General features: G+C 41.8%; 1 long non-coding RNA gene across 1 annotated transcript in view; it reads right to left on the bottom strand.

Annotated features, from left to right (window-relative positions):
* The window catches only part of LOC116485003 (uncharacterized), a 69713-nt gene extending 41977 nt beyond the window's left edge, over positions 1 to 27736 (bottom strand). The window contains exon 1 of the long non-coding RNA XR_004252721.3: positions 26837 to 27736. This is a non-coding gene — a long non-coding RNA (uncharacterized LOC116485003). The remainder of the gene's footprint in view (positions 1 to 26836) is intronic.

Here is a 27736-nt window from a genome sequence, read left to right as displayed (position 1 = left end):
GACTCTGTCTCAGAAAAAAGAAAAAAAAAAGTTATATGTGTTTATTGTAGGAAATTTAGAAAAACATAAAATAAAAATAACCTATAATTTTACCACCTCAAGAAAACATTAACATTTCAGTGTATATTCTTCCAAACTTTTTTTCTATGGATATCTAAATACTTTTCAAAATCGAGATTTACTTACTATTTTAATGTGCTTTTACTACTTTTATTTATATTTATTATTGTTATTTGAGACAGGGTTTCCCTCTGTCGCCAGGCTGGAGTGCAGTGGCGTGCTACAAACTCTGCCACCCTGGGTTCAAGAAAGCCTTCCATCTCAGCCTTCCAGGTAGCTGGAATTACAGGCATGAGCCACTATGCCCAGCTAATTTTTGTATTTTTTGTAGAGACGGGATTTTGTAACATTGCCTAGGCTGGTCTCAAACTCCTGGCCTCAAGCAATCCTCCCACCTTGGCCTCCCAAAGTGCTGGGATTGCAGGCGTGAGCCAATGCACCCGTTGTTTTCCTACTTTTAACATTTTGTAAGCAAAACATGATTTTTGACAGTTATTCAGTATACTAGCCTATGAATATACACACTATATTTAATCATCATCTTAATTTTGGTTATTTCAACTTTTCAGTATTGTGTGAAAAGCTGTCATGAGCACTCCTGTATACCTTTGTTCATGTCCCCAATTTTTCATTAGAATAAATGTCAGTGGAGAGACGATTAAATCAGAGATATGTATATTAGTCAGTATTCTGTTACAAATTGCTCACCAAAGAGTGCATTCCCATAAATAATATGCGAAAGTTTCCATTTCATCGTAGTAATCCAATGCTGACGTAATTATCTTTTTTCTTTCTTTTTCTTTTTTTTTTTTTTGAGACAGGATCTGTCTTGTTCTGTTGCTTAGGCTGGAGTGCAGTGGCACCATTATAGCTCACTAGCAGCTGTGACCCCCAGGCTCAAACAATCCTCCTGTCTCAGGCTCCCAAGTAGCTGGGACCACAGAAGCATGCCACCAAGCCTGGCTAACTTTTTTTCTATTTTTTTGTAAAGACAGGGTTTCCCCATGTTGCCTGGGCTGGTTCTGGTCTTGAACTCCTGGCCTCTAGGGATCCTTCTGCTTTCACCTCCCAAAGTGCTGGGATTACAGATGTGAGCCACCGTACCCGGACTAAAAATATATCTTGAATATGCAATTTTGATTTAAAATGTTATTTTCACAGCCTCCATAAAATGCCAAGATACAGATTGTTTATAATACGGTTCTTCCTCCTTATTCATATTGTTACTATTATTCTTTTTTTTTTTTTTTTTGAGATGGAGTTTCGCTCGTTACCCAGGCTGGAGTGCAGTGGCGCGGTCTTGGTCTTGGCTCACCGTAACCTCTGCCTCCTGGGTTCAAGCGATTCTCCTGCCTCAGCCTCCTGAGTAGCTGGGATTACAGGCACGCACCACCACACCCGGCTAATTTTGTATTTTTAGTAGAGACAGTGTTTCTCCACGTTGGTCAGGCTGGTCTCGAACTCCCAACCTCAGATGATCCGCCCACCTCAGCCTCCCAAAGTGTTGGGATTACAGGCATGAACCACCATGCCTGGCCCTCACTATTCTTATTGCTACATTGAACGATGGAACATTCAATTGTATTTGCAATCCTAGTTCAATTGTATTTGCAACTATTTGACATTTTGCCAATTAGCTCATCTTCACTTTGTTTTCTCTGGGTTAAATATCATGTTCAAATTGTAAGAGAATATAGACATTAATTATTGAAATGTATAATATTTCGAATTATCACTGCTTGGTTCTTAAACAGTGCACATTTCTGACAGCTGGGTAGAAAAAGGAGATGAAAGAAGCCAGAAAAACTCTGTCAAATATCATGTAGCTTCAGCAATATTTTTTTTTTTTTTTTTTTGAGAGGGAGTCTTGCCCTATCACTCAGGCTGGAGTGTAGTGGTGCTATCTCGGCTCACTGCAACCTCTGCCTCCTTGGTTCAAGCGATTCTCCTGCCTCAGCCTCCCGAGTAGCTGGGATTACAGGCGCCTGCCATTACGCCCAGCTAATTGTTTGTATTTTTAGTACAGACAGGGTTTCACTATGTTGGTCAGGCTGGTCTCAAACTCCTGACAATGTCAGGTGATCCACCCACCTCTGCCTCCCAAAGGGTTGGGATTACAGGCGTGAGCCACCGTGCCCTGCCAGCAATACTATTTTAGTAACGATTGTTTTCATAGAGCAATTGATTTCACCTAGAGGGAATTCCTTCACTCTTCCAGACAGCAGGCTAGCATCAATCAGGATCTCAGGTTCATTTTTCAGAAGGGTTGTTTTGCTTAGCAATCTCCCAAATGATATTAATCGGGGGTGAATTTGAATAAGGGCAGTATCTCCCAGACTACTTGGGCTATATCTTTCGTGACTCCACTCGGCTTTCTATTTCTACCTTTTTATTGTTTCTCCAATCCTCATCTTTCAGCTTTTCTTATCAACCAATCATTTCCCCCTACTTTTATTCTTTATGAACAGCTCTAGGCTTGGTGAGATTGCTGCTTCAAAGATAATTATTGTAAAGTCTGTGCTATGCAGGCCAATGGTTGCATGCAAAACAATTTTGAGTATGAAGGTCACAGACAAGGGCACTACTCAAAACTGAGAAGAAAACAGTCTATGCTTGGCACAAACCATAACCAAACCCTAGTGTGCTTCAGGCAAAATGCCTTCACCTGCACCCATTACATATCTAATTTTCGCTTTTAGTCAATAGTCAGTGAAAATTTATTGCGAATTTAATACAGGTAATTAAGGTGGTCCCTAGACCCCACTTTAAGTGTGACTTCTTCCTCAAGTATTACCATTTTAAAGTAGTAGTAAAGTCAAGAACTTGGTCTTTCTATTGTCTTCCAGCAATACACATCACAGTGGGTCCCATACACAGGATCACTAATTGGATGTCTGCCCCACACTTCAAAGCTACCTAAATACAAACACACTAGAGAATACAGGAATATTTACTGTATTATTTCTCTTAGGTTGCTGTTCCTGCTCTAGCATAATGCTTCCCAAGTTTAGGATACTGAAGAGTTATCTGGGCTTCTTATCAAACTGCAGATTCCTGGGCCCCACATCCAGAGGATCTGATTCGGTAGATCTCAAGTGGGGTCCAGGAATCTCTGAGTTTTGGAAACATCAGAACTGATTCTGATGCAGGTGGTCAGAAACCCTAGTGAGGTGGTTTTACTAGTACCTGGAAGCCAACCATCCTTATTGGTTCTATTATTGTCCAATTATTTTTAAACTGTTTTAGTTTCTCCATTTTCAAAACCAAATAAATAAATCTGGTCAATCTGATTCCTTGGGGTTAGGTAAAGATGAAAATGATTATGTTGACATTTGTTCCAGAGACAGACATCAATATGCTCAGTAAAGAGAATTGACCATTTTTATTTTTATTATATATATAATATATTTAATATATACATTATATATAGTATATATTTAATATATATATATATTTTTTTGAGACAGAGTCTCATTCTGTCGCCCAGGCTGGAGTGCAGTGGCATGATCTCGGCTCATTGCAACCTCCGCCTACTCAGTTCAAGCGATTCTCTTGTCTCTGCCTCCAGAGTAGCTGGGATTACGGGTTCATGCCACCAGGCCCGGCTAATTTTTGTATTTTTAGTAGAGATGGGATTTCATCATATTGGTCAGGCTGGTCTCGAACTCATGAACTCAGGTGATCCACCTGCCTTGGCCTCCCAAAGTGCTGAGATTACAGGCATGACCCACCACACCTGGCCAATTGCCCATTTTTAAATGAACGAATGATTAAAACAACAATAACACACAAACAACAAACCAAAAACCAAATAACTAGGGAGAAGGAGGGAGGACTACGAAGTGGGAGGGTAACCCTTACATAGGTAAACCAGAGTCATCCCTCTTCAGGGTAAAGATTCTCTTGCCTAACCGCTAATACCGTCATGCTGCAGAAAGCCATCAGAGTATAACTCCTCACTAAGCAAATGTTCCTCTGGTCTGTGGGCCAGCCCTGCCCAGTTGGGTGTGTCAAGCCTGATAATTTCTGGAGTAGAAACATAAGCTGAACATCAGAAACTAGCCTTGATAAACCCGCAACTCACCTTAATTATTAAATTTTCCCAGAAAGGGCCAGGTGTAGTGGCTCCTGGCCACTTTGGGAGGCCGAGGTGGGAGGACTGCTTGAGCCCAGGATCTCAAGACCAGCCTGGGCAACACAGCAAGACTCTATTTCTACAAAAAAATAAAAAAATTATCCAGGCATAGTGGTTCATGCCTATAGTCCCAGCTACTTAGGAGGCTGAGGTAGGAGGATTGCTTGTACCTAGGAGGCTGCTGTGAGACATTATCACACCACTGCACTCCAGCCTGGGTGACAAAGTGAGACCTTGTCTCAAAAGAAAAATGTTTTTTTCCTAGGAAGAATCTATCCTTAGAAAAAATTTAAAATATGAAAAAATGCAATAAACAAAATATTTAGGCTAGTGATTATTCCTGTGAAGGAAGAGAGCTGGCTGCAGCCAAAGAGAAAGCACAGGGGGGACTTCTAAATTACAAGCAATGTGTTATATTTCAAGTTGGAAGTGGGTACTCAGCTGTTCATTTTATTTACCTATTTCTTATTTTTTCTTCTTGTTATTATTTTTATTTTTTTTTGAGACAGTCTTGCTCTGTCACCCAAGAGTGCAGTACAGTCACTCCTGGAGTGCAGTGGCATTGATCCCAGCTCACCGCAGCCTCAAATTCCCGGGTTCAATTAATACTCCCACATCAGCCTCCTGAGTAGCTGGGACTACAGGCGCATGCCACCATGCTCAGCTAATTTTTAAAATTTTTTGTAGAGATGAGGTCTCACTATTTTGCCCAGGCTGGTCTTGAACTCCTGGGCTCCAGCAATCCTGTCTCAGCCTCCCAAAGTGCTGGGATTACAGGCATGAGCCACTGCACCTGGACAATTTTATTATTTTTCTTTCTTTCTTCTTTCTTTTTTTTTTTTTTTTTTTTTTGAGATGGAGACTCACTCTATTGCCCAGGCTGGAGTGCAGTGGTGCAATCTCAGCTCACTGCAACCTCCGCCTCCCACGTTCAAGCCATTGTCGTGCTTCAGCCTTCCGAGTAGCTGGGACTACAAGCGTGTGCCACAATGCCTGGCTAATTTTTGTATTTATAGTAGAGATGGGGTTTCACCATTTTATTATTTTTCTTTAAGTTTTTCTTATATGCTTTATGCAAGCTTTATACTTAATATAAATCACCTTAAGTTAAAAAATTTTTCTTAAGAAAAGCTGTATTTCAAGTTATGTTTATATCAGTGTTATTTATAACAACAACATAAAATGGAAATAGCCTATTTGTTGGAATAAAGTGAATGTTAGTTCAACCATATGGTGAATGGAATATTATTCAGTTATTTAAAATATTGTTAGGTAGCACCCTATAGAAAGAAATAAACTTACAAGTTACCAAAAATGATCACATGACAAAAATAACCATGTGATTACAACCATGGAAAACAATTCAGATAATAAGAATGTATGCTGCTGTGATATAGTTGGGTTTTAGCAAAAGGGATCATGAGTGTTTTTCCCCTTGCTTTGTTTTTCTAATTTCCTATAGTCTGTTTATGTTGTTTTTAATAATTACAATTTTTGGGCCAGACATGGTTGCTCACGCCTGTATTCCCAGAACTTTGGGAGGTCAAGGTGGGTAGATCACTTGAGGTCAGGAGTTCGAGACCAGCCTGGCCAACATGGTGAAACCCTGTCTCTACTAAAAATACACAAAATTAGCTGGGCATGATGGCGCACACCTGTAATCCCAGCTACTCGGAAGGCTGAGACAGGAGAATCACTTGAACCTGGGAGGCAGAGGTGGCAGTAAGCCGAGATCGTGCCACTGCACTCCAGCCTGGGCGACAGAGCGAGGCTCCGTCTTAAAAAAATAATAATCCAACTTTTATTACAAAAAGAAAAAAAAAGATTTCCCCAGAAACATGTTTTGGTTTCACTATAAATTTAAATGGCCAGAAATCGTACCAGTTTATAAAGTTTTGTATAGGAGGGGAAGTTTTCACAGAGAACGTCCTTTCCTTGGATGTTTCTCAGTAACCTCTCAGCCTCTGCACCTCAGAGAACAAAGGTCTTTTGCTAAGATTCAAATTGTTTGCCAAAAATTGAGTTTCCCCTCCTTTTGGTTTTTGCCATTGGCCAGCGTGCTTTTCTATCACCAGAGACCTCCAGTATCTTGCTCACACACATCTCACAGCAAGGAGCTGACTAATCCTAAGGCTGGCGGCTTGTTAGGCAACCTTTCACACAGTGCCTATTGCTACCCCATTGCACAATATATTTGACTGGGAATGACAAACCCGTGGTTTACATTTGACTCCAGTCACCTTGTCAGTGCCAGCAGCTTATGTGTGTAAATATCACCCACTGCCTTTAGAAAGACATTGACAGTTGACATTGTGTTCCTGGCTCTGTAGTGTTGTGTAACACTGGGGAGGAGCAGAGGGGTGGGGAGAAAGAGCCTATAAGGAAGCATCAATCAGAAGCAAATGAGGATATGAACTTATAATCACTTCCAGCTTTATTTATGAAAGAAATGAAAAGCTGGACACTTATGGGTTGTAGCTTCAAATAAACTTATTCTTAGTATTAGAGTTAAAGAACTGGAACAAACAAATTAATCAACATTCAATATATTTCTATTAATCCATTGGTAATATATAAGGAAATCTTTGACAGAAGCAGCACATTTTTTTCAGTGACTAAAATAGGTCAAATGGAGAACAGCTGTTGCTCTATTATTACAAATTCTGTTGTAATTTCATCAATGTGACAATATAGAATGTATATGATAGAAGAAATCACTATGCAAAGAAGGTTCTGTGCTTTGTTTCTTGAGACTACAAGTCATTTCTTTAAACACACACACACACACACAAACCCTGTAGCTACGCCCAGGTTAGGGGGAAAGAGGAAGTGGGGAACCCTAAAAGAGAAGAGAATAAAGATTTCAATTATCATTTGTTCTAGGAATGAAAACTATCTTATTCAGTGCTTTAAGTCTATGAGAATATTCAGCTTATATAGTGCAGTACATTTACTGAGGTTAGTTATTTTTAGAGTCTTTCATGTCCCCTCTGTACACAGTGTGACAGTAACAGTAACATAAAAGCCACCTGCAAATTTTGTTTGCTAATAAGATTCCAGGCCATTAATGAAAGGACATAGGTTGATTTTGCTAAACAAAACAAAAACTCCAAGAATATCGAAAGCTTGTTTTGAGTGTGAAAGAAGAATAAAGCAGATTTCATTTTTATTTGGTTACAAAGAATGTGTTTTTAAAAAGCTGGAAGAGAATAAGGCAAAGGCTAACCACCCCTTGATAAAGTAGGATATCATAAGGAAAATTATACAATGGTTAGTGAGATTGCAGAACACTCAATATAGCTACCTTTCCTCAAGACTGAGAAGGACAAAGTAAGTTCCTTAGAATGAGTATCTTTGTATTGTAAGTTTGAATCATACCAGTACATATTAACCAGGTCATTTACTACTTTGACTTAATCTTTTCATTAATATTCAGGAATTACTGTGGTCAAAACCTTATTAACCAACAAAACCTGAGTGTGGAAGGTGTTTCCAACTTGGACAGGAGCAAAAGGCCAAAACTCACCTATAATGAATCACCAACAACTACCTTAGTGTTCTAAGTGTAACTGATATCCCTGCTAATAGTCAATCCTTAAATGTTTATGATGAAGAATTTCACCTTTGGCCCCTAGGTATACAGAAATCTTTTTCAAGGCCGAGCGCGGTGGCTCACGCTTGTAATCCCAGCACTTTGGGAGGCCGAGGCGGGCGGATCACAAGGTCAGGAGATCGAGACCACGGTGAAACCCCGTTTCTACTAAAAATATAAAAAATTAGCCGGGCGTGGTGGCGGGCGCCTGTAGTCCCAGCTACTCGGAGAGGCTGAGGCAGGAGAATGGCGTGAACCCGGGAGGCGGAGCTTGCAGTGAGCCGAGATTGGGCCACTGCACTCCAGCCTGGGCGACAGAGTGAGACTCCGTCTCAAGAAAAAAAAAAAAAAAAGAAATCTTTTTCAACCTCATTTTACCAGGTGGTTGTTTTTTTTTAATGGGACCAGGGAAAATGGGTAAAACAGACTGTATAGATCATTGAGTTATATACTATTTATTGATTGATTGATTGAAATGGAGTTGTGCTGTGTCACCCAGGCTGGAGTGCAGTGGCGCCATCTCGGCTCACTGCAACCTCTGCCTCTTGAGTTCAAGTGATTCTCCTGCCTTAGCCTCCCGAGTAGCTGGGACTACAGGCGTGCACTACCACACCCATCTAATTTTTGTATTTTTAGCAGAGATGGGGATTCACCATGTTGGCCAGGCTAGTCTTGAACTCCTGAACTCAAGTGATCCGCCCACCTTGGCCTCCCAAAGTGCTGGGATTACAGGTGTGAGCCACTGTGCCTGGCTGAGTTACATACTTTACATGACGGTGGTCCTGTCTCTTAAAAATGTATATCCAGGGTTGGGTGTGGCGGTTTACACCTGTAATCCCAGCAGCACTTTGGGAGGCCGAGATGGGCAGACTAAATAAATGGGAACACATTCTATGTTTATAAATTAGAAAATTTCATATTATTAAAACCTTAATACTTCTGAAATTGATCTATAAACTGAATGCAATCCCTATAAAAATCACAGCTGTCTTGTTTTATAACATGCTAATCTTAAAATTTGTTTTATTTTTATTTTATTTTATTTATTTATTTATTTTTTTGAGACCGTGTCTCGTTTTGTTGCCCAGGCTGGAGTGCAGTGGCGCCATCTCGGCTCACTGCAAGCTCCGCCTCCCAGGTTCACGTCATTCTCCTGCCTCAGCCTCCCCAGTAGCTGGGACTATAGGCACCCCCCACCACGCCCGGCTAATTTTTTTTTTTTTTTTTTTTGCATTTTTAGTAGAGATGGGGTTTCACCGTGTTAGCCAGGATGGTCTCGATCTCCTGACCTCGTGATCCGCCTGTCTCGGCCTCCCAAAGTGCTGGGATTACAGGCGTGAGCCACTGCGCCTGGACTATTTATTTATTTTTTAAGACGGAGTCTTGCTGTGTCACCCAGGCTGGAATGCACTGGCGCAATCTCGGTTCACTACAACCTTTGCCTCCCGGGTTCGAGCAATTTTCCTGCCTCAGCCTCCCAAAGTGCTGGGATTACAGGCGTGAACCACTGCGCCCGGCCTGATCTTAACATTTATATAGAAATGTAAGAAACCCAGAATGGCCACAGTAATTTTTATTTTATTTTATTTTTTGAGATGCAGTTCTGCTTTTGTTGCCCAGGCTGGAGTGCAATGGTGTGAACTCGGTTCACTGCAACCTCCATCTCCCGGGTTCATGCGATTCTCCTGCCTCAGCCTCCCGAGTAGCTGGGATTACAGATGCCTGCCACCATGCCTGGCTAATTTTTGTATTTTTGGTAGAGTCGGATTTTCACCATGTCAATCAGGCTGGTCTCAAACTCCTGACCTCAGGAGATCCACCCTCCTCAGCCTCCCAAATTGCTGGGATTACAGGCATGAGCCACCATGCCTGGCAATAATATATATTTTTTTGAGATGGAGTCTCGCTCTGTTCCCAGGGTGGAGTGCAGTGGCTCACTGCAACCTCCGCCTCCCAGGTTCAAGCAATTCTCCTGACTCAGCCTCCCAAACAGCTGGGATTACAGGCACCTGCCACCATGCCCGGCTAATTTTTTGTATTTTTAGTAGAGCCAGGGTTTCACCATGTTGGCCAGGGTGGTCTCGAACTCCTGACCTCATGATCTGCCTGCCTCAGCCTCCCAAAGTGCTGGGATTACAGGCATGAACCACTACGCCCAGCCCATGATAATTTTTAAAAGGAGAAAAAAAGAAAAAATGTTGGAGGATTCACACTGCCTGATTTCAAAACATACTACAAAGCCACAGTAATCAAGTAATGGAGCCACTGGCATTAAGGGTGGAAATACAGATCAATGAAACCAAATTGAGAATCCTGATAAACCTTTACATTTATGGGCAACTGATTTTCAACAAGAGCGCCACAGGAATTCATGAGAAAAGAAGAGTCATTTCAACAAATGGTGCTGAGATGATCAGATACCCATTTTTTCTTTTCTTTAATCCAAAAAAGGATAAGAAAGTTGGATTCCTGCCTTACAACATATACAAAAATTAATTCAAAATGGATCCTAAGCCTAAATGTACAATCTAAAACTATAAAACTCAAAAGAAAACACAGATGTATTTTTTGAGATGGAGTCTCACTCTGTCACCCAGGCTGGAGTGCAGTGGCATGATCTCAGCTCACTGCAACCTCTGGCTCCTGGCTTCAAGCGATTTTTCTGCCTCAGCTTCCCGAGTAGCTGGGATTACAGGCACATGCCACCATGCCTGGCCAATTTTTCTATTTTTAGTAGAGATGGGGTTTTGCCATGTTGGCCAGGCTGGTCTCGAACTCCTGGCCTCAGGTGATCCACCCACCTCAGACTCCCAAAGTGCTAGGATTACAGGTGTGAGCCACCACACTCGGCAGCAAACACAGATGTAAATTTCCATGCTCTTGGATGAGGCAGTGGTTCCTTAGATGCCAAAAGCACATGTGACAAAATAAAAAATAAAACTTCAATAAAACTTCAATTTAATAAAAAATTAAACTTCAAAGTTAAAAACTTTTGTGCTTCAAAGGACACTATGAAGAAATTAAAAGGGTGGCCAGGTGCGGTGGCTCACGTCTGTAATCCCAGCACTTTGGGAGGCTAAGGTGGGTGTATTACCTGAGGTTGGGAGTTCAAGACCAGCCTGAACAACATGGAGAAACCTGGTCTCTCCTAAAAATACAAAATTAGCTCGGTGTGGTGGCGCATGCCTGTAATCCCAGCTACTCGGGAGGCTGAGGCAGGACAATCACTTGAACCTGGGAGGCTGAGGTTGCAGTGAGCTGAGATCACACCATTTCACTCCAGCCTGGGCAACAAGAGTGAAACTCCGTCTCAAAAAAATAAATAAATAAAAATTAAAGGAGCAACTCACAAAATGGAGAAAATCCATTTTTTTCATTTGCAAATTGTTTATCTCACAAGAGACATGTATCCAGGATACAATATATAAAGAATAGTTATAACTCAACAGTGAAAAGACAAATATTAGGGGAGCATGGTGGCGCATGCCTATAGTCCCAGCTACTCAGGAGGCTGAGGTGGGAAGATTGCTTGGGCCAGGAGTTTGAGGCTGCAGTGAGCTATGATTGTATCACTGCACTGCAACCTGGGTGATAGAGTGAGACCCTGTTTAAAAAAAAAAAAAAAAAAGAAACCCAACAAGTTAGTTTAAAAATAAAGGGTTTGAAGTTTGAATATACATTTCTCTAAAGATGATATATGAATAGCAAAATAAGCACATAAAAGATGCTCAACAATGATTAGGCCTTAGAGAAATGCAAATCAAAATCACAACAAGATGCTACTTCATACATACTAGGATGGCTATAATTAAAAAGTCAGATAATAACAAGTGTTGTTAAGTATATGGAGAAATTAGAACACTTGTAAACTGCTGGTGGGAATATAAAATGGTACAGCCACTTTGGAAAACATTTGATAATTCCTCAAAAAGCTAAATATAGAGTTACTATATGGCTCAGCAATTCCCCTCCTATGTATGTATCAAAAATAATTGAAAACATAAATATCTACCCAAAAACTTATACTTGAATGTTTTTACCAGCATTATTCATAATAACAAAAAAATGGAAACACCCAAATGTCCACTAATAAATACACAAAGAAAATGTAGTACATAAATGCAATGGACTATTATTCAGCTATAAAAAGGAATGAAGCTCTCATATAAACTACAATATGGATGAACCTTGAATATACGCTAAATGAAAGAAGCCAGATATGAAAGGTCACATGTTATATCATTCCATTTACATGAAATATCCTCATTAGGCAAATCCATAAAGACAGAAAATAAATTAGTGGTTTACAGGAACTGAGGGTTGAGGAGAATGTGGGGTGACTGCTAATGAGCATGAGTTTAAAAATTTTTTTTTTCTTTTTTTGAGACGAAGTTTCCCTCTTGTCACCCAGGCTGCAATGGTGTGATCTCGGCTTATTGCAATCTTCACATCCTGGGTTCAAGCAATTCTCCTGCCTCAGTCTCCTGAGTAGCTAGGATTACAGGCACGTGCCACCATGCCTGGCTAATTTTTGTATGTTTAGTAGAGATGGGGTTTCACCATATTGGCCAGGCTTGTCTCGAACTCCTGACCTCAGGTGATCCACCCGCCTCGGTCTCCCAAAGTGCTGGTCTTACAGGTGAGAGCCACTGCGCCCATTCTAGTTTTTAAATTTTTTTTGTAGGGTGATGAAAATGTCCTAGAATTCGATAGTGGTTACTGATGCACAAGTTTGCTAATATACTAAAAACCCCTGGACTGTACACTTTCAAAGTATAAACTTCATGTAATGTGAGTTATATTTCAATAAAGCACTTATTAGAAGTGTATTTATCTATATATCATGTACCTATTAGAAAACTGAATATAAACTTAAAGAAATTTCAGGATAATTTTCAAAGAAAAATTAGTTTAGATAGTTCCTTGAAAGTTTGGTGGCTAATTTCCTTGGTCGTGAAGCACCCTGCCTTAATCTATAAAATTTTCACCTCAGCACATCCATATGCCCACATTAATAATACGTATATATAGACTTCAGGCGTTATCAAAGCATTGATATTTACCTAGTAAATATAATATTATTCCTCGGGCTCTGAGTTTATATTAAATTCTAATTTATCCACCATGGTTTTACAGACAAGTGTTCAGGTAATGTATGGCAAATGACCTCCAGGGAAGTAAAAGATAATTTGGGTTTTGAATGACCTAGATGGATTTTTTTTTTCCTAAGCAGCTTTGCTGGATAACTGCTCACCACTTTAACTCTGCTTCTGCAGACAGGGGGATCTCTGAGCATAGAAGTGTAACCCTCACGGCTGAAATAAAGCAGCTACTTCCCCTGGCTCAGCTAAAAAAGCCCAGCTCTCAGGCTTCTTCAGTTAGCTGATAAAAGGGATAAAACAACTCGTTGAATAACAGATACATTTGGATGGTTATGGATAGATGAATTTTGCACTTTGTTGATATAAAATGCCCAAGAAAAAGGCTTAAGACTTGTTTAACTTCATATTGTTTAACAATATGATCAGTCTGTTATATATATTTTATATTTTCATATATATGCCTAGAAAAAAGAACGTAGAAATGTTATCAAAATGTTAATAATAATCTTAAAATGGAAGGTGATTATCGTTTTCTTTCTTTTTTCTTTTGTGAATTTTCCAATTTTTCCACTCTCTATATGCATTACACTATTTTTTTTTTCTAGAGATAGGGTCTCACTCTGTTATCCAGGCTTGAGTGCATAGCATCATCATAGCTCACTGTAACCTTGAACTCTTGGACTGAAGCGATCCTCCTGCCTCAGCCTCTAGAGTAGCTGGAACTACAGTCATGTGCCACCATACCTGGCGCCATTAAATTTGTTTTTATTGCAAAAATGATTGTAAAAGAATTCAAACACTAAAGAGGAATATTTAAAAAAGATCAAAGTCCTCTCCCTTTCTTCCAACCTGCCTTTCAGAGATAATCACTTAATAGTTTGATACATGTTTTTTTTTTTCTTCTTTTTGAGATAAAGTCTCACTCTGTCACCCAGGCTGGAGTGCAGTGACACCATTTCGGCTCACCGCAACCTCCACCTCCCAGATTCAAGCAATTCCCCTGCCTCAGCCTCCTGAGTAACTGGGATTACAGGCACCTGCCACCATGCCCCGCTAATTTTGTATTTTTGATAGAGACAACGTTTCACCATGTTGGCCAAGCTGGTCTCAAACTCCTAACCTCAAGTGATCCACCTGCCTTGCCCTCCCAAAGTGCTGGGATTACAGGCTTGAACCACGTGCTTGGCCTAACTTTTTAAAAATGAGATCTTAATGTGTTCATGATTCTGCAACTTTCTATTCCAGTTTAAAATATTTGTCATTTCTCTAAGTCAGTCTTTTTTTCCGACACAGTCTTGCTCTGTAGCCCAGGCTGGAGAGTAGTGGCGCTATCTCGGCTCACTGTAACCTCTGCCTCAGGCTCAAGCAATTCTCCTGCCTCAGCCTCCCAAGGAGCTAGGATTACAGGCGCATGCCACCACATGGACTAATTTTTTTTTTTCTTTTTTGAGATGGAGTCTCACTCTGTCACCCAGGCTGGAGTGCAATGGTGAGATCTCGGCTCACTGCAACCTCTGCCTCCTGGGTTCAAGCGATTCTCCTGCCTTAGTCTCCTGAGCAGCTGGGATTATAGGTGCGTACCACCATGCCCAGCTAATTTTTGTATTTTTAGTAGAGACAGGGTTTCACCATGTTGGTCAGGCTGGTCTCAAACTCCTGATCTTGTGATCCGCCTGCCTCGGCCTCCCAAAGTGCTGGGATTACAGGCATGAGCCACCGTGCCCGGCCCACACCAACTAATTTTTATATTTTTAGTAGAGACAGGGTTTCACCATGTTGGCCAGGCTAGTCTTGAACTAGCTGGTCTTGAACTCCTGCCCTCGTGATCCACACTCCCACCCCCAACTCAGCCTCCCAAAGTTCTGGGATTACAGGAGTGAGCCACAGCACCCGGCCAGTCAGTCTTCTTTTTAACATCTTCACAGATTAGATGAATGTCTCATATTTTATTTGTTCCCTCTGCCATTGACAGAACATATAGGCTGTTTTCAATATTTAATAAATACAACAATTCTACAGTAAACATCCTGGTATATTTCTTTTTCTGCAATCACTATAATTTCTATAGGCTTGATTCCTCAAGGTGTATTACTTCTTGTCATCAGGGAAAAAAAATCGTTTAACCTAGAGAGACAGCTAGGAGCTTCTGCACCCAGGCTTTTTTAATTCAAAATCTGCCCTGTCATTTACCTGATGTGTAATCTTACACAAATTAATCTCTGCAGGTCTTGGTTTCCCTATCTGTAAAATGGACATAGTAATATTATCTCCTTTTAAGGGTTGTTAGGAGGATTAAATGAGTTAGTACAAGTACTTGAGGCTGGGCACAGTGGCTCATGCCTGTAATCCCAGCACTTTGGGAGGCTGAGACAGGTGGATCATCTGAGGTTAGGAGATCGAGACCAGCCTGACCAATATGGTGAAACCCTGTCTCTACTAAAAATACAAAAATTAGCCAGGCATGGTAGCAGGCACCTGTAGTCTCAGCTACTCGGGAGGTTGAGACAGGAGAATTGCTTGAACCCGGTAGGCAGAGGTTGCAGTGAGCCAAGGTGGTGCCACCGCACTCCAGCCTGGTCAACAGAGCGAGACTCCGTCTACAAAAAAAAAAACAAAAAAGTACTTGAAGTGGTGACTGGGTACATAATGAGCCCTGTACAAGTATTTTTTAAGTTAATTTTTAAAATAGTCATTCCTTTTGTTTTTTCCTAGAATAATGGTACCTGTTTAATTTTTTATGTAACAAAGTAAATATAGGAACACATTTACTTAAACTATTTAAAGTTTTAAAAAGCTTCAGTAAGCTGGATGCAGTAGCTCATGCCTGTAATCCTAGCACTTTAAGAGGCTGAGGTGGGCTGACTGCTTGAGCCCAGGTGTTTGAGACCAGCCTGGGCAACACAGCAAGACCCTGTCTCTTATTTAAAAGTAATTTAAAATTTTTTAATTTTAAAAAAATTAAAAAGCTTAAGCACATAACTATAGCTATCTCTCTTTCCATAGATACTAATTTGGTTAAATGATACGGTTATTAAATTAAGAAATATTTCTCTCAGATTGCCTAGAAATACTGTATGTCAGTATTGCTTCCTTTATCCACCTAGTCATCCCATATTTTAAAAAAATTACAAAATTTCATTATATACAAAAATTATAGACACTAGTATAATTATGAACTATAATATACCCATTACTAGTATTCAATGGATCTACTCAGTATATGGCCAATTGTGTTCATCTGTACTCTACCCACTGTCTGCTCAAATGACCTTGAAGTAAATCCTAATTACCATATCATTTTACCTATAAATATTTTTGCATGGATTTCTAAGCAATTAGGACATTTATGTTGTTGTTGTTGAGATGGAGTCTCGCTCTGTTGCCCAGGCTGGAGCGCAGTGGCACAATCTTGGCTCACTGCAACCTCCACCTCCCTGGTTCAAATGATTTTCCTGCCTCAGCCTCCTGAGTAGCTGGGATTACAGGCATAGGCCACCACACCCGGCTAATTTTGTATTTTTAGTGGAGATGGGGGTTTCACCATGTTGGTCAGGCTGGTCTTGAACTCCTGACCTCAGCTGATCCACCCAGCTCGGTGGCCTCCCACAATGCTGGGATTATAGGCATGAGCCACCCCTGGCCCCAGTTTTCAAAATCATACAACAATTATACAACTTTTTCCCCTAATGTGCACATTTTGCAATCTATAATAAGAAAATATAATTCTCTACAGAATTTAGGTTCTTGAAAGTTTTCTTTTTAAAAAAAAACTTTAGATTAAAAATAAAAATTCATTTTTCTTAAAGAGATGGTGTCTCTCTACCTTGCCCAGGCTGGTCTCTAACTCCTGGGCTCAAGTGATCCTCCCTCCTGCCTCAGCCTCCCAAAGTGCTAGGATTACAGGAGTGAGCCATCTTGCCTGGTCCTGGGTTCTTGAAAATTTTCTATTGAATACATTTTTATAAATTAGATCCCACTTTTCTTTTAATTGGGCTTATAAAGTAATTATTATGTATCCAAGTATGTTTATGCAGAATAATATTATGTATCCAAGTAAAGTTTATGCAGAGTAATACACTTTTTATTTACTGGCAAGAATAATTTTCCTTAAAAGGGACAGGATGTTTACAAAGAGCATATTATAGAAAGATTTTTTTAGCCATGGAACAACTAACTAGAAACATAAAGCACACAACTTTTACAACTATTTTTTTTTCTTCACTACCAAGGAACATGGTAAGATATAGTGAATCATGTAACAAATTGTCCAAATTCCAGAATTTATTTTTAAATAATCATTTTTGAAATCTTTAGAAAATAAGCAGTGATTCTTAGAAGACAGCATTACTAAGAATTAGTCATCTCAAGCTAAACGTACTGTCTTATTTAAATTTTTATTTTGAAATAAGTTTGGGGTTATAAAAGTTGCAAAGGTAATTTAAAATTTTCTTTTTTTTTTACTTTTTGAGATACAGTCTCGCTCTGTCACCGAGGCTGGAGTGCAGTGGGGCGATCTTGGCTCACTGCAACCTCCACCTCCCAGTTCAAGCGATTGTCCTGCCTCAGCCTCTCGAGTAGCTGGGACTACAGGTGAACACCATCACGCCCAGGTAATTTTTGTATTTTCAGTAGAGACGGGGTTTCTTTTTTTTTTTTCTTTTTTTTTTTTTGAGACAGAGTCTCGCTCTGTCGCCCAGGCTGGAGTGCAGTGGCGCAATCTCGGCTCACTGCAAGCTCCACCTCCCAGGTCCACGCCATTCTCCTGCCTCAGCCTCTCCGAGTAGCTGGGACTACAGGCACCTGCCACCACGCCCGGCTAATTTTTTTTGTATTTTTAGTAGAGACAGGGTTTCACCGTGGTCTCGATCTCCTGACCTCATGATCTGCCCGCCTCGGCCTCCCAAAGTGCTGGGATTACAAGCGTGAGCCACCGCGCCTGGCCGTGAGATGGGGTTTCATCATATTGGTCAGGCTGGTCTTGAACTCCTGACCTCGTGATCCACTCGCCTTGGCCTCCCAAAGTGCTGGGATTACAGGCATGAGCCACTGTGCCTGGCCTAAAATTTTCTATATGCCCTTAACCCAGCTGCCCCAAATGTTATTGGGATGATATAATTGATGTAACTGAATTTCGAGAAGGCATTGGCAAGATTTTCTTTAAAGTTTTATTAGAGACAAGCTGAGTGCAGTGGCTCACACTCATAATCTCAGCACTTTGGGAGGCAGAGGCAGGCAGATCATTTGAGGCCAATATGTTATTATTATTATATTGACCTAGATCAGTGGTTCTCAGCCTTGGCTACACACTGGTGACCTAGAGCTCTTTAAGAAATACTGATGCCACCGGGCACGGTGGCTCATGCCTGTAATCCCAGCACTTTGGGAGGCCAAGGTGGGTGGATCACGAGGTCAGGAGATTGAGACCATCCTGGCTAACACTGTGAAACCCCGTCTCTACTAAAAATACAAAAAAATTAGTGGGGCGTGGTGGCGGGCACCTGTAGTTCCAGCCACTGGGGAGGCTGAGGCAGGAGAATGGCGTCAACCCAGGAGGCGGAGCTTGCAGTGAGCCGAGATCGCGCCACTGCACTCCAGCCTGGTTGACAGAGCGAGACTCTGTCTCAAAAAAAAAAAAAAAATACTGATGCCTTATGTCTAGAGACTGACAACAACCAGTAAGCCTGAGACAATGGGAATGATGTCAAGAGATGAGAATGGAAGAATGGAAAGGCAGCATATTGTGAAGGGCACTGAATGTAATGTTGAGGTGTTTTAATTTCTTTTTCTTTTCTTTTTTCTTTCTTTTTTTTTTTTTTGAGATGGAGTCTTGTTCTGTCGCCCAGGCTGGAGTGCAGTGGCGCGATCTTGGCTCACTGCAACCTCCACTTCTCAGGTTCAAGTGATTCTCCTGCCTCAGCCTCCCAAGTAGCTGGGATTACAGGCACCTAACACCACGCCCAAATAATTTTTGTATTTTTAGTAGAGACGGGGTTTCACCATGTTGACCAAGCTGGTCTTGAACTCCTGACCTCAGGTGATCCACCTGCGTTGGCCTCCCAAAGTGCTGGGATTACAGGCATTAGCCACCATGCCCGGCTTTTTCTTTTCTTTTTTTTTTTTTTGAGACAAAGTTTTACTCTTGTCGCCCAGGCTGGAGTGCAATGGCATGATCTCGGCTCACTGCAACCTCTGCCTCCCCGGGTCAGGTGATTCTCCTGCCTCAGCCTCCCGAGTAGCTGGGATTACAGGCACCCACCACAACGCCCAGATAATTTTTGTATTTTTAGTAGAGATGGGGTTTTGCCATGTTGGCCTAGCTGGTCTTGAACTCCTGACCTCAGGTGATCCGTCCACCTCGGCCTCCCAAAGTGCTGGGATTACAGGCATGAGCTAGTGCACTTGGCCTTGATTTCATTCTTGAAGTGGAAGAGCTATCACAGGTATGGGAAGAGATAGTGTAGCAGGGAAACAACATTATTCAATTATTGGAAGTTTTTCAAATATAATTAAAATTATATGAAAGATACATTAAATGCAGAAAGTCTGGCCAGGTACGGTGGCTCATGCCTATAATCCCAGCACTTTGGGAGGTCAAAGTGGGCAGATCACCCGAGGTCGGGAGTTTGAGACCATCCTGACCAACATGGAGAAACCCTGTGTCTACTAAAAATGCAAAATTAGCTGGGTGTGCTGGCGCATGCCCCTAAATCCAGCTACTCGGGAGGCTGAGGCAGGAGAATTACTTGAACCCGAGAGGCAGAGGTTGCAGTGAGCCGAGATCGTGCCATTGTACTCCAGTCTGGGCAACAAGAGTGAAACTACATCTCAAAAAATAGAAAGTCAAATATTTTTCAATGCTAATGCTGATTAAAAGAATATTTAAAGAAAAAAATATGGGCCAGGCACAGTGGCTCGCCTGTAATCCCAACACTTTGGGAAGTCAAGATGGGCAAATCACTTCAGCTCAAGAGTTTAAGACCAGTGTGGGCAACATAGCAAAATCCCCATCTCTACAAAACATACAAAAATTAACCAGGTGTGCTGGTGAATACGTGTAGTCCTAGCTACTCGGGAGGCCGAGGTGGAAGGAGTGCTTGAACCCGGGAGGCGGAGGTTGCAGTGAGCGGAGACTGTGCCACTGCACTCCAGCCTGGGTGACAGAGCAAGACTCTGTCTCAAATAAAAAAGAAAAAAGCCAGGTATGGTGGCTCACGCCTGTAATCCCAGCACTTTGGGAGGCCAAGGTGGGCAGATCACCTGAGGCCAGGAGCTCAAGAGCAGCCTGGGCAACACGGTGAAAACCCATGTCTACTAAAAATACAAAAATTATCTAGGCGTGGTGGCAGGCACCTGTTATCCCAGTTATACAGGAGGCTGAGGCAGGATAATTGCTTGAACCCGGGAGGTAGAGATTGCAGTTTGCTGAGATTGCACCACTGCACTCCAGTCTGAGCGAGAGAGTGAGACTACGCTTGAAAAAAAAAAAGAAAAGAAAAAAGGTTGGGCGCAGTGGCTCACGCCTGTAATCCAACACTTTGGGAGGCCAAGGCAAGCAGATCACAAGGTCAGAAGTTTGAGACCGGCCTGGCCAACATGGTGTAAACCCCGTCTCTAATAAAAATACAAAATTAGCCAGGTATGGTGGCACACACCTGTAGTCCCAGCTACTCGGAAGGCTGTGGCAGGAGAATTACTTGTACCTGGGAGGTGGAGGTTGCAGTGGGCCGAGATTGTGTCATTGCACTCCAGCCTGGTCAATGGAGCACGACTCCATCTCAGAAAAAGAAATGAAACAAAACAAAACAAAACAAAAAACTGATGCCTGGGTCCTGTTTTCAGAGATCCTGATTGAAGTGGCCTGAGGTATATCTTGGACATTCAGAATTTTAAAAGTTCTCCAGGTGGAGAAAATATTTGCAAAAGACATATTGGATAAAGGACTTTTATCATCAAATAACCTTTTTTTTTTTTTTTTTTTTGAGATAGGTTGTTGATCTGTTGCCCAAGCTAGAGTTCAGTGGTGTGATCATGGCTCACTGCTGTCTCAGACCCACTGGGCTCAAGACCTCCTTCTGCCTCAGCCTCCCAAGTAGCTGGAACCACAAGTGTGCACCACTGCACCCAGCTAATTAAAAAAAATTTTTTTTTGTAGAGATGGGGTCTTACTATGTTACCCAGGCTTACAAAGAACTCTTAAAACCGGCTAGCCATATGTAGAAAGCTGAAACTGGATCCCTTCCTTACACCTTATACAAAAATTAATTCAAGATGGATTAAAGACTTAAATGTTAGACCTAAAACCATTAAAATCCTACAAGAAAACCTAGGCAATACCATTCAGGACATAGGCGTGGGCAAGGACTTCATGTCTAAAACACCAAAAGCAATGGCAACAAAAGCCAAAATTGACAAATGGGATCTAATTAAACTAAAGAGCTTCTGCACAGCAAAAGAAACTACCATCAGAGTGAACAGGCAACCTACAGAATGGGAGAAAATTTTTGCAACCTACTCATCTGACAAAGGGCTAATATCCAGAATCTACAATGAACTCAAACATATTTACAAGAAAAAAACAAACAACCCCATCAAAAAGTGGGCAAAGGACATGAACAGACACTTCTCAAAAGAAGACATTTATGCAGCCAAAAAACACATGAAGAAATGCTCATCATCACTGGCCATCAGAGAAATGCAAATCAAAACCACAGTGAGATACCATCTCACACCAGTTAGAATGGCCATCATTAAAAAATCAGGAAACAACAGGTGCTGGAGAGGATGTGGAGAAATAGGAACACTTTTACAGTGTTGGTGGGACTGTAAACTAGTTCAACCATTGTGGAAGTCAGTGTGGCGATTCCTCAGGGATCTAGAACTAGAAATACCATTTGACCCAGCCATCCCATTACTGGGTATATACCCAAAGGACTATAAATCATGCTGCTATAAAGACACATGCACACGTATGTTTATTGTGGCACTATTCACAATAGCAAAGAGTTGGAACCAACCCAAATGTCCAACAACGATAGAGTGGATTAAGAAAATGTGGCACATATACACCATGGAATACTATGCAGCCATAAAAAAGGATGAGTTCATATCCTTTGTAGGGACATGGATGAAACTGGAAACCATCATTCTCAGTAAACTATCGCAAGGACAAAAAACGAAACACCGCATGTTCTCACTCATAGATGGGAATTGAACAATGAGAACTCATGGACACAGGAAGGGGAACATCACACTCCGGGGACTGTTGTGGGGTTGGGGGAGGGGGGGAGGGACAGCATTAGGAGATATACCTAATGCTAAATGACGAGTTAATGGGTGCAGGAAATCAACGTGGCACATGGATACATATGTAACAAACCTGCACATTGTGCACATGTACCCTAAAACCTAAAGTATAAAAAAAAAAAAAAAAAAAACTTACAAGAAGAAAATGAATGCCATGATTTAAAAAATGGGCAAAATACCTGAACAGACATCTCACTAAAGAAGATATATGGATGACAAATAAGCATATGAAAAGATATTTGAGATCATATATCATTAAGGAATTACAAATTAAAACAACAATAAGATATCACTAAACACCTATTAGAATGGCAAAAATCCAAAACACTGACAATACCAAATGCTGACAAGAATATGGAGCAAGAACTCTCATTCCTTGATGGTGAGAATGTGAAATGGTAGAGCCACTTTGGGAGACAGTTTGACAGTTTCTTATAAAACTAAAAATACTCCGGGAGGCTGAAGCAGGAGAATTGCTTGAACCTGGGAGGTGGAGGTTGCAGTGAGCCGAGATCATGCCACTGCACTCCAGCTGGGGGGACAGTGAAAGACACTATCTCAAAAAAAAAAAAAATACTCCTACTTTACAATCTAGCAGTCATACTGCTTGGTATTTACCTAAAAGAGCGGAAGACTAATGTCCACACAAAAACCTGCATATATATGCTTATAGCTGCTTTATTCATAATTGCCAAAACCTGGAAGCAACAAAAGGTGTCCTCTGGCAGGTGAATAGATAAACTGTAGTACATCTACACAGTGGAATATTATTCAGCACTAAAAATATAGAGCAGCAGGGAAAGGTGGCATGTGGTTGTAGCTGCAGCTATGTGGAAGGCTCAAGTGAGAAGATCACTGGAGTCCAGGAGTTTGAGGCCTGGCCTGGAATGTGGGTTGGTTTCGGGCCAGCCTGGTCTCAGTATTGAGACCTTGTCTGAAAAAAAAAAAAAAAAGGCCAGGCGCGATGGCTCACACCTGTAATCCCAGCACTTTAGGAGGCCAAGGCGGGTGGATTATGAGGTCAAAAGATCAAGACCATCCTGGCCAACATGGTGAAACCCTGTCTCTACTAAAACTATAAAAATTAGCTGGGCATGGTGGTGTTCACCTGTAGTCCCAGCTACTCTGGAGGCTGAGGCAGAAGAGTCGCTTGAACCTGGGAGGCGGAAGTTGCAGTGTGCTGAGATTATGCCACTGCACTCCAGCCTGGTGACAGAGCAAGACTCCGTCTTGAAAAAAAAAAAAAGAAAAGAAAAAAGGAAGATCTATTTTAAAACCTAGAAGCAATAATATTGCAGGTATTCCAGGTCTCAATATGGAGACCCTGTCTCAAAAAACAACAACAAAAAAAGAAGATATGAAAGGAAGAAAGTCTATTTTTTAAAAAAGTTCCCCAGGTGAATCTAATGTGCAATTAAGGTTGAGAACTATTGACCTTCTTTGAACACATAATCTCCTTCAATTTTTATAATATCCATCAAATTATGTAGCTGTTGTTATCCCATTTGATATATTAAGAAACTAAAGTTTTTTTGTTTTTTGTTTTTTTTTTTTTTGAGACAGAGTCTCACACTGTTGCCCAAACTGGAGTGCAATGGCACAATCTCTGCTCACCGCAACCTCCACCTCCTAGGTTCAAGCGATTCTTGTGCCTCAGCCTTCCCAGTAGCTGGGACTACAGTCACACACCACCATGCCCAGCTAATTTTTGTATTTTTTGTAGAGACAGGGTTTTACCATGTTGCCCAGGCTGGTCTTGAACTCCTGACTTCACATGATCCACCCACCTCGGTCTCCCAAAGTGCTGGGATTACAGGAGTGAGCCACTGCTCTTGGCCAGGTATTACCTTTATTTTACATAAGAGGAAAAACTCAGAGGTTAGATGACTTTCTCGGAGTCTCACACCTAGTAAGGGACAAGTTTCATTCTCAAATCCATGTCTTCAACTCTATGGCTCTTAGAATCTGAAGGAACATTGCTCTCGGCCTTAGCGTATTTTCTTGGAAACCTCTGCACCATGAGAGCCAAGTGGAGGAAGAAGCGAATGCACAGGCTGAAGCGCAAAAGAAGAAAGATGAGGCAGAGGTCCAAGTAAACCGCTAGCTTGTTGCACCGTGGAGGCCACAGGAGCAGAAACATGGAATGCCAGACGCTGGGGATGCTGGTACAAGTTGTGGGACTGCATGCTACTGTCTAGAGCTTGTCTCAATGGATCTAGAACTTCATCGCCCTCTGATCGCTGATCACCTCTGAAACCCACCTTGCTCATAAACAAAATGCCCATGTTGGTCCTCTGCCCTGGACCTGTGACAGTCTGGACTATTTCTGTGTTTATTTGTGGCTGAGTGTAACAACCATATAATAAATCACCTCTTCTGCTGTTTTAGCTGAAAAAAAAAAGAATCTGAAGGAACATTAAAGATAATCTACTCTACTTTCTCTCATGCTAAAGTACTGTGCACCTGAGGAGTACTGTGCACCTGAGTAGTACTGTGCACCTGAGTAGTACTGTGCACCTGGGTAGTACTGCACCATCCCTGACTAGTGTGTGTGTGTGTGTGTGTGTGTGTGTGTGTGTGTGTGTGTGTGTGAGAGAGAGAGACAGAGACAGAGACACAGAAAGAGGGGGAGGGGAGATAGGATCTCATTCTGTCATCCAGGCTGGAATGGACTCGCATGATCTTGGTTTACTGTAATCTCAGTCTTCTAGGATGAAGTGATCCTCCTACCTCAGCCTCTGGACTAGCTGGGACTGCAGGCTAAGTTTTAAAAACTTTTTATAGTGAAGAGGTCTCACTATGTTACCCAGGCTGGTCTTGAACTCCTGGGCTCTGGCAAGCCTCCAACCTCAGCCTCCCAAAATGCAAGGATTACAGGTGTATGCCACAGCCCCTGATCCATTCCTGACTTGTTATCCAGTCTCTTCCGTCATATTTCCAGTGTTGGGAAATTATTACTTCATGAAGCAATGCATTTTACTTTGATCTACTAGCTCCAATGATTACAAAATGGTATGACCAAGTGTACAAATGAGAGTTGGCAGATGGATGTTTGAAACCCAGTTCCCCATTTTATTAGGTAGGTGAATTTGGGAAAGTTATTTAACATCTCCAAACCACAGTTTCCTGGCTGGGAGCAGTGGTTCATGCCTGTAATCCCTGCACTTTGGGAGGCTGAAGAGGGTGGATCACTTGAGGCCAGGAGTTCGAGACCAGTCTGGCCAACATGGAGAAGCCCTGTCTCTACTAAAAATACAAAAATTAGCCAGGCGTGGTGGTGTGTGCCTGTAGTCCCAGCTATTCGTGAGGCACAAGAATCGCTTGAACCCAGGAGGTGGAGGCTGCAGTGAGCTGAGATTGTGCCACTGCACTCCAGCTGGGTGACAGAGTAAGACTCTGTCTCAAATAAATAAATAAAAACACAGAAAATACTTATTTTAAGTGTTAATCATTTTATATATATAATAAACTAATGTATAAAGACTAATAATATATGTTAAAATATCTTTCTAACTGTAGCCAAGCGCTGTGGCTTATCACTGTAATCTCAGCACTTTGGGAGGCTGAGGTGGATGGGTCCCTTGAGCCCAGGAGTTGGAGATCGACTTGGGCAACAGGGTGAAACCCTGTGTCTACTAAAAATACAAAAATTAGCCAGGCATGGTGGTGCAGGCCTGTAATCCCAGCTACTCAGGAGGCTGAGGTACGAGAATCGCTTGAACCCGGGAGGAAGAAGTTGCAGTGTGCTGAGATTGTGCCACTGCACTCCAGCCTGGATGACAGAGCGAGTCTCTGTCTCAAAAACAAAAAAAAACCCCAAAAAACAAAAAATAAAATAAAATAACATATCTTGCTAACTGTAAAGCTTAATAGAAACAGGTTTTAAAGCGGTTAATGGTCCTAAAACCTACATGGCATCTCAGTACTTTCTTGTTTTAAATATCCAAAGGCTCCCCTTGCCCAAAGAACAAAGTTCAAACTCATTATGGTGTTCAAGACCCTTAAGAAATTATCTCCAATTAATCTCAATGATCTCTTCGAGCCACTAATGCCACTCTAGGTACCAACCAAACTTAGTTTCCCACACTTCCCAATTGCAGACCACATTCTTTCATACCCAGAACTTCACAAGTTAAGGATAGCCAGGGACACTTACATTTGTAGTTCAAACTTGAAGACATGCCCAGACATTTTCTGTAGCATATTTTATAGGTTTACATCTACCAATTATGCCTTTGATACACAAAAAACATAATGCTATATCGTTGTGCTATTCATAACTATAAGGTTAATTTTAGAAAATTAATTCATAGGCCGGGTGCGGTGGCTCATGCCTGTAATCCCAGCATTTTGGGAGGCCGAGGCGGGTGGATCACCTGAGGTCGGGAGTTTGAGACCAGCTGACCAACATGGAGAAATCCCGTCTCTACTAAAAACACAAAAAAATTAGCCGGGCATGGTGATGCATGCCTGTAATCTCAGCTACTCGGGAGGCTGAGGCAGGAGAATCGCTTGAACCCGGGAGGCGGAGGTTGCGGTGAGCCAAGATCGCACCATTGCACTCCAGCCTGGGCAACAAGAGCAAAACTCGGTCACAAAAAAAAAAAAAAAGGAAAGAAAAGAAAATTAATTCATAGTACTTACCAGTTGATGAAATGAGTTTAGAGTTGTATGATGAATATCTTCCTTTTTATTAATAGTCCTGTGAGTTGATCCCAGCGACTGTGTACACATCGAAGTTCCTTCGTCAAAGTGGAGCCTCAGCCAAAAGGCAGCCTGTTGCTTCATTTTGCCAAGAGGGACCCTCTTCGTACCTCTGTGCCTGTCCATATGCTTTTCCTAATTATCTGGCCAGCTGTGACTCAATATCTGCGATTTAATTCATACTTCATTCCTGAAGCTTCCCAAGATGCCATCTCCTACCTCCTTGATGTTCCCAGCACGTACCTGACAATATCACCTAATAAGCGCTATGATAGAGGAGACTCAGAGGAGTGTGCTTACATCTACCTTTATTGAGGAAGAGGTCTGTGACTACTGAGCCTTACACTGCGCCTGGCACAGAGCAGTACTCGATGGTCTATGATGCTTGGATTTTGGAAGCAATGGGAAATACCAACATGTAAACAGTTCCTGGTTTCTTGGGATAAGTATTCAAGTCTGGTCAGTTGCCTTTATCTGGATATTTTGTTGTCTTCCCGACTTCATTTCTTTCCTTTAATGCTCTTGTTCTGGGATCTCATGCTTGAATTCTTTTTTTCTGTTTGAGTTTAAAATAATAACACGGGCCAGGCATGTGGCTCATTCCTACAATCCCAGCACTTTTGGCGGCCAAGGCCGGAGCATTGCTTGAGCCCAGGAGTTGGAGACCAGCCTGGACAACATAGTTAGATCCTGTCTCTACGAAAAAATAAAAATAGCTGGGTGTAGCAGCATGGGCCTGTAGTCCCAGCTACTTCGGAGGCTGAGGCAGGAGAATCGCCTTGAGCCCACGAGTTGGAAGCTGCAGTCATTTAGGATCACAAAGCTGCACTCCAGCCTGAG

The sequence above is a fragment of the Hylobates moloch genome, unplaced genomic scaffold (genome assembly GCF_009828535.3).
Source record: "Hylobates moloch isolate HMO894 unplaced genomic scaffold, HMol_V3 SCAFFOLD_16, whole genome shotgun sequence".
NCBI classification, from domain to species: Eukaryota; Metazoa; Chordata; class Mammalia; order Primates; family Hylobatidae; genus Hylobates; species Hylobates moloch.
The sequence above is the reverse complement of the archived record's forward strand: the minus strand, read 5'-3'. Positions and strand labels throughout refer to the sequence as shown.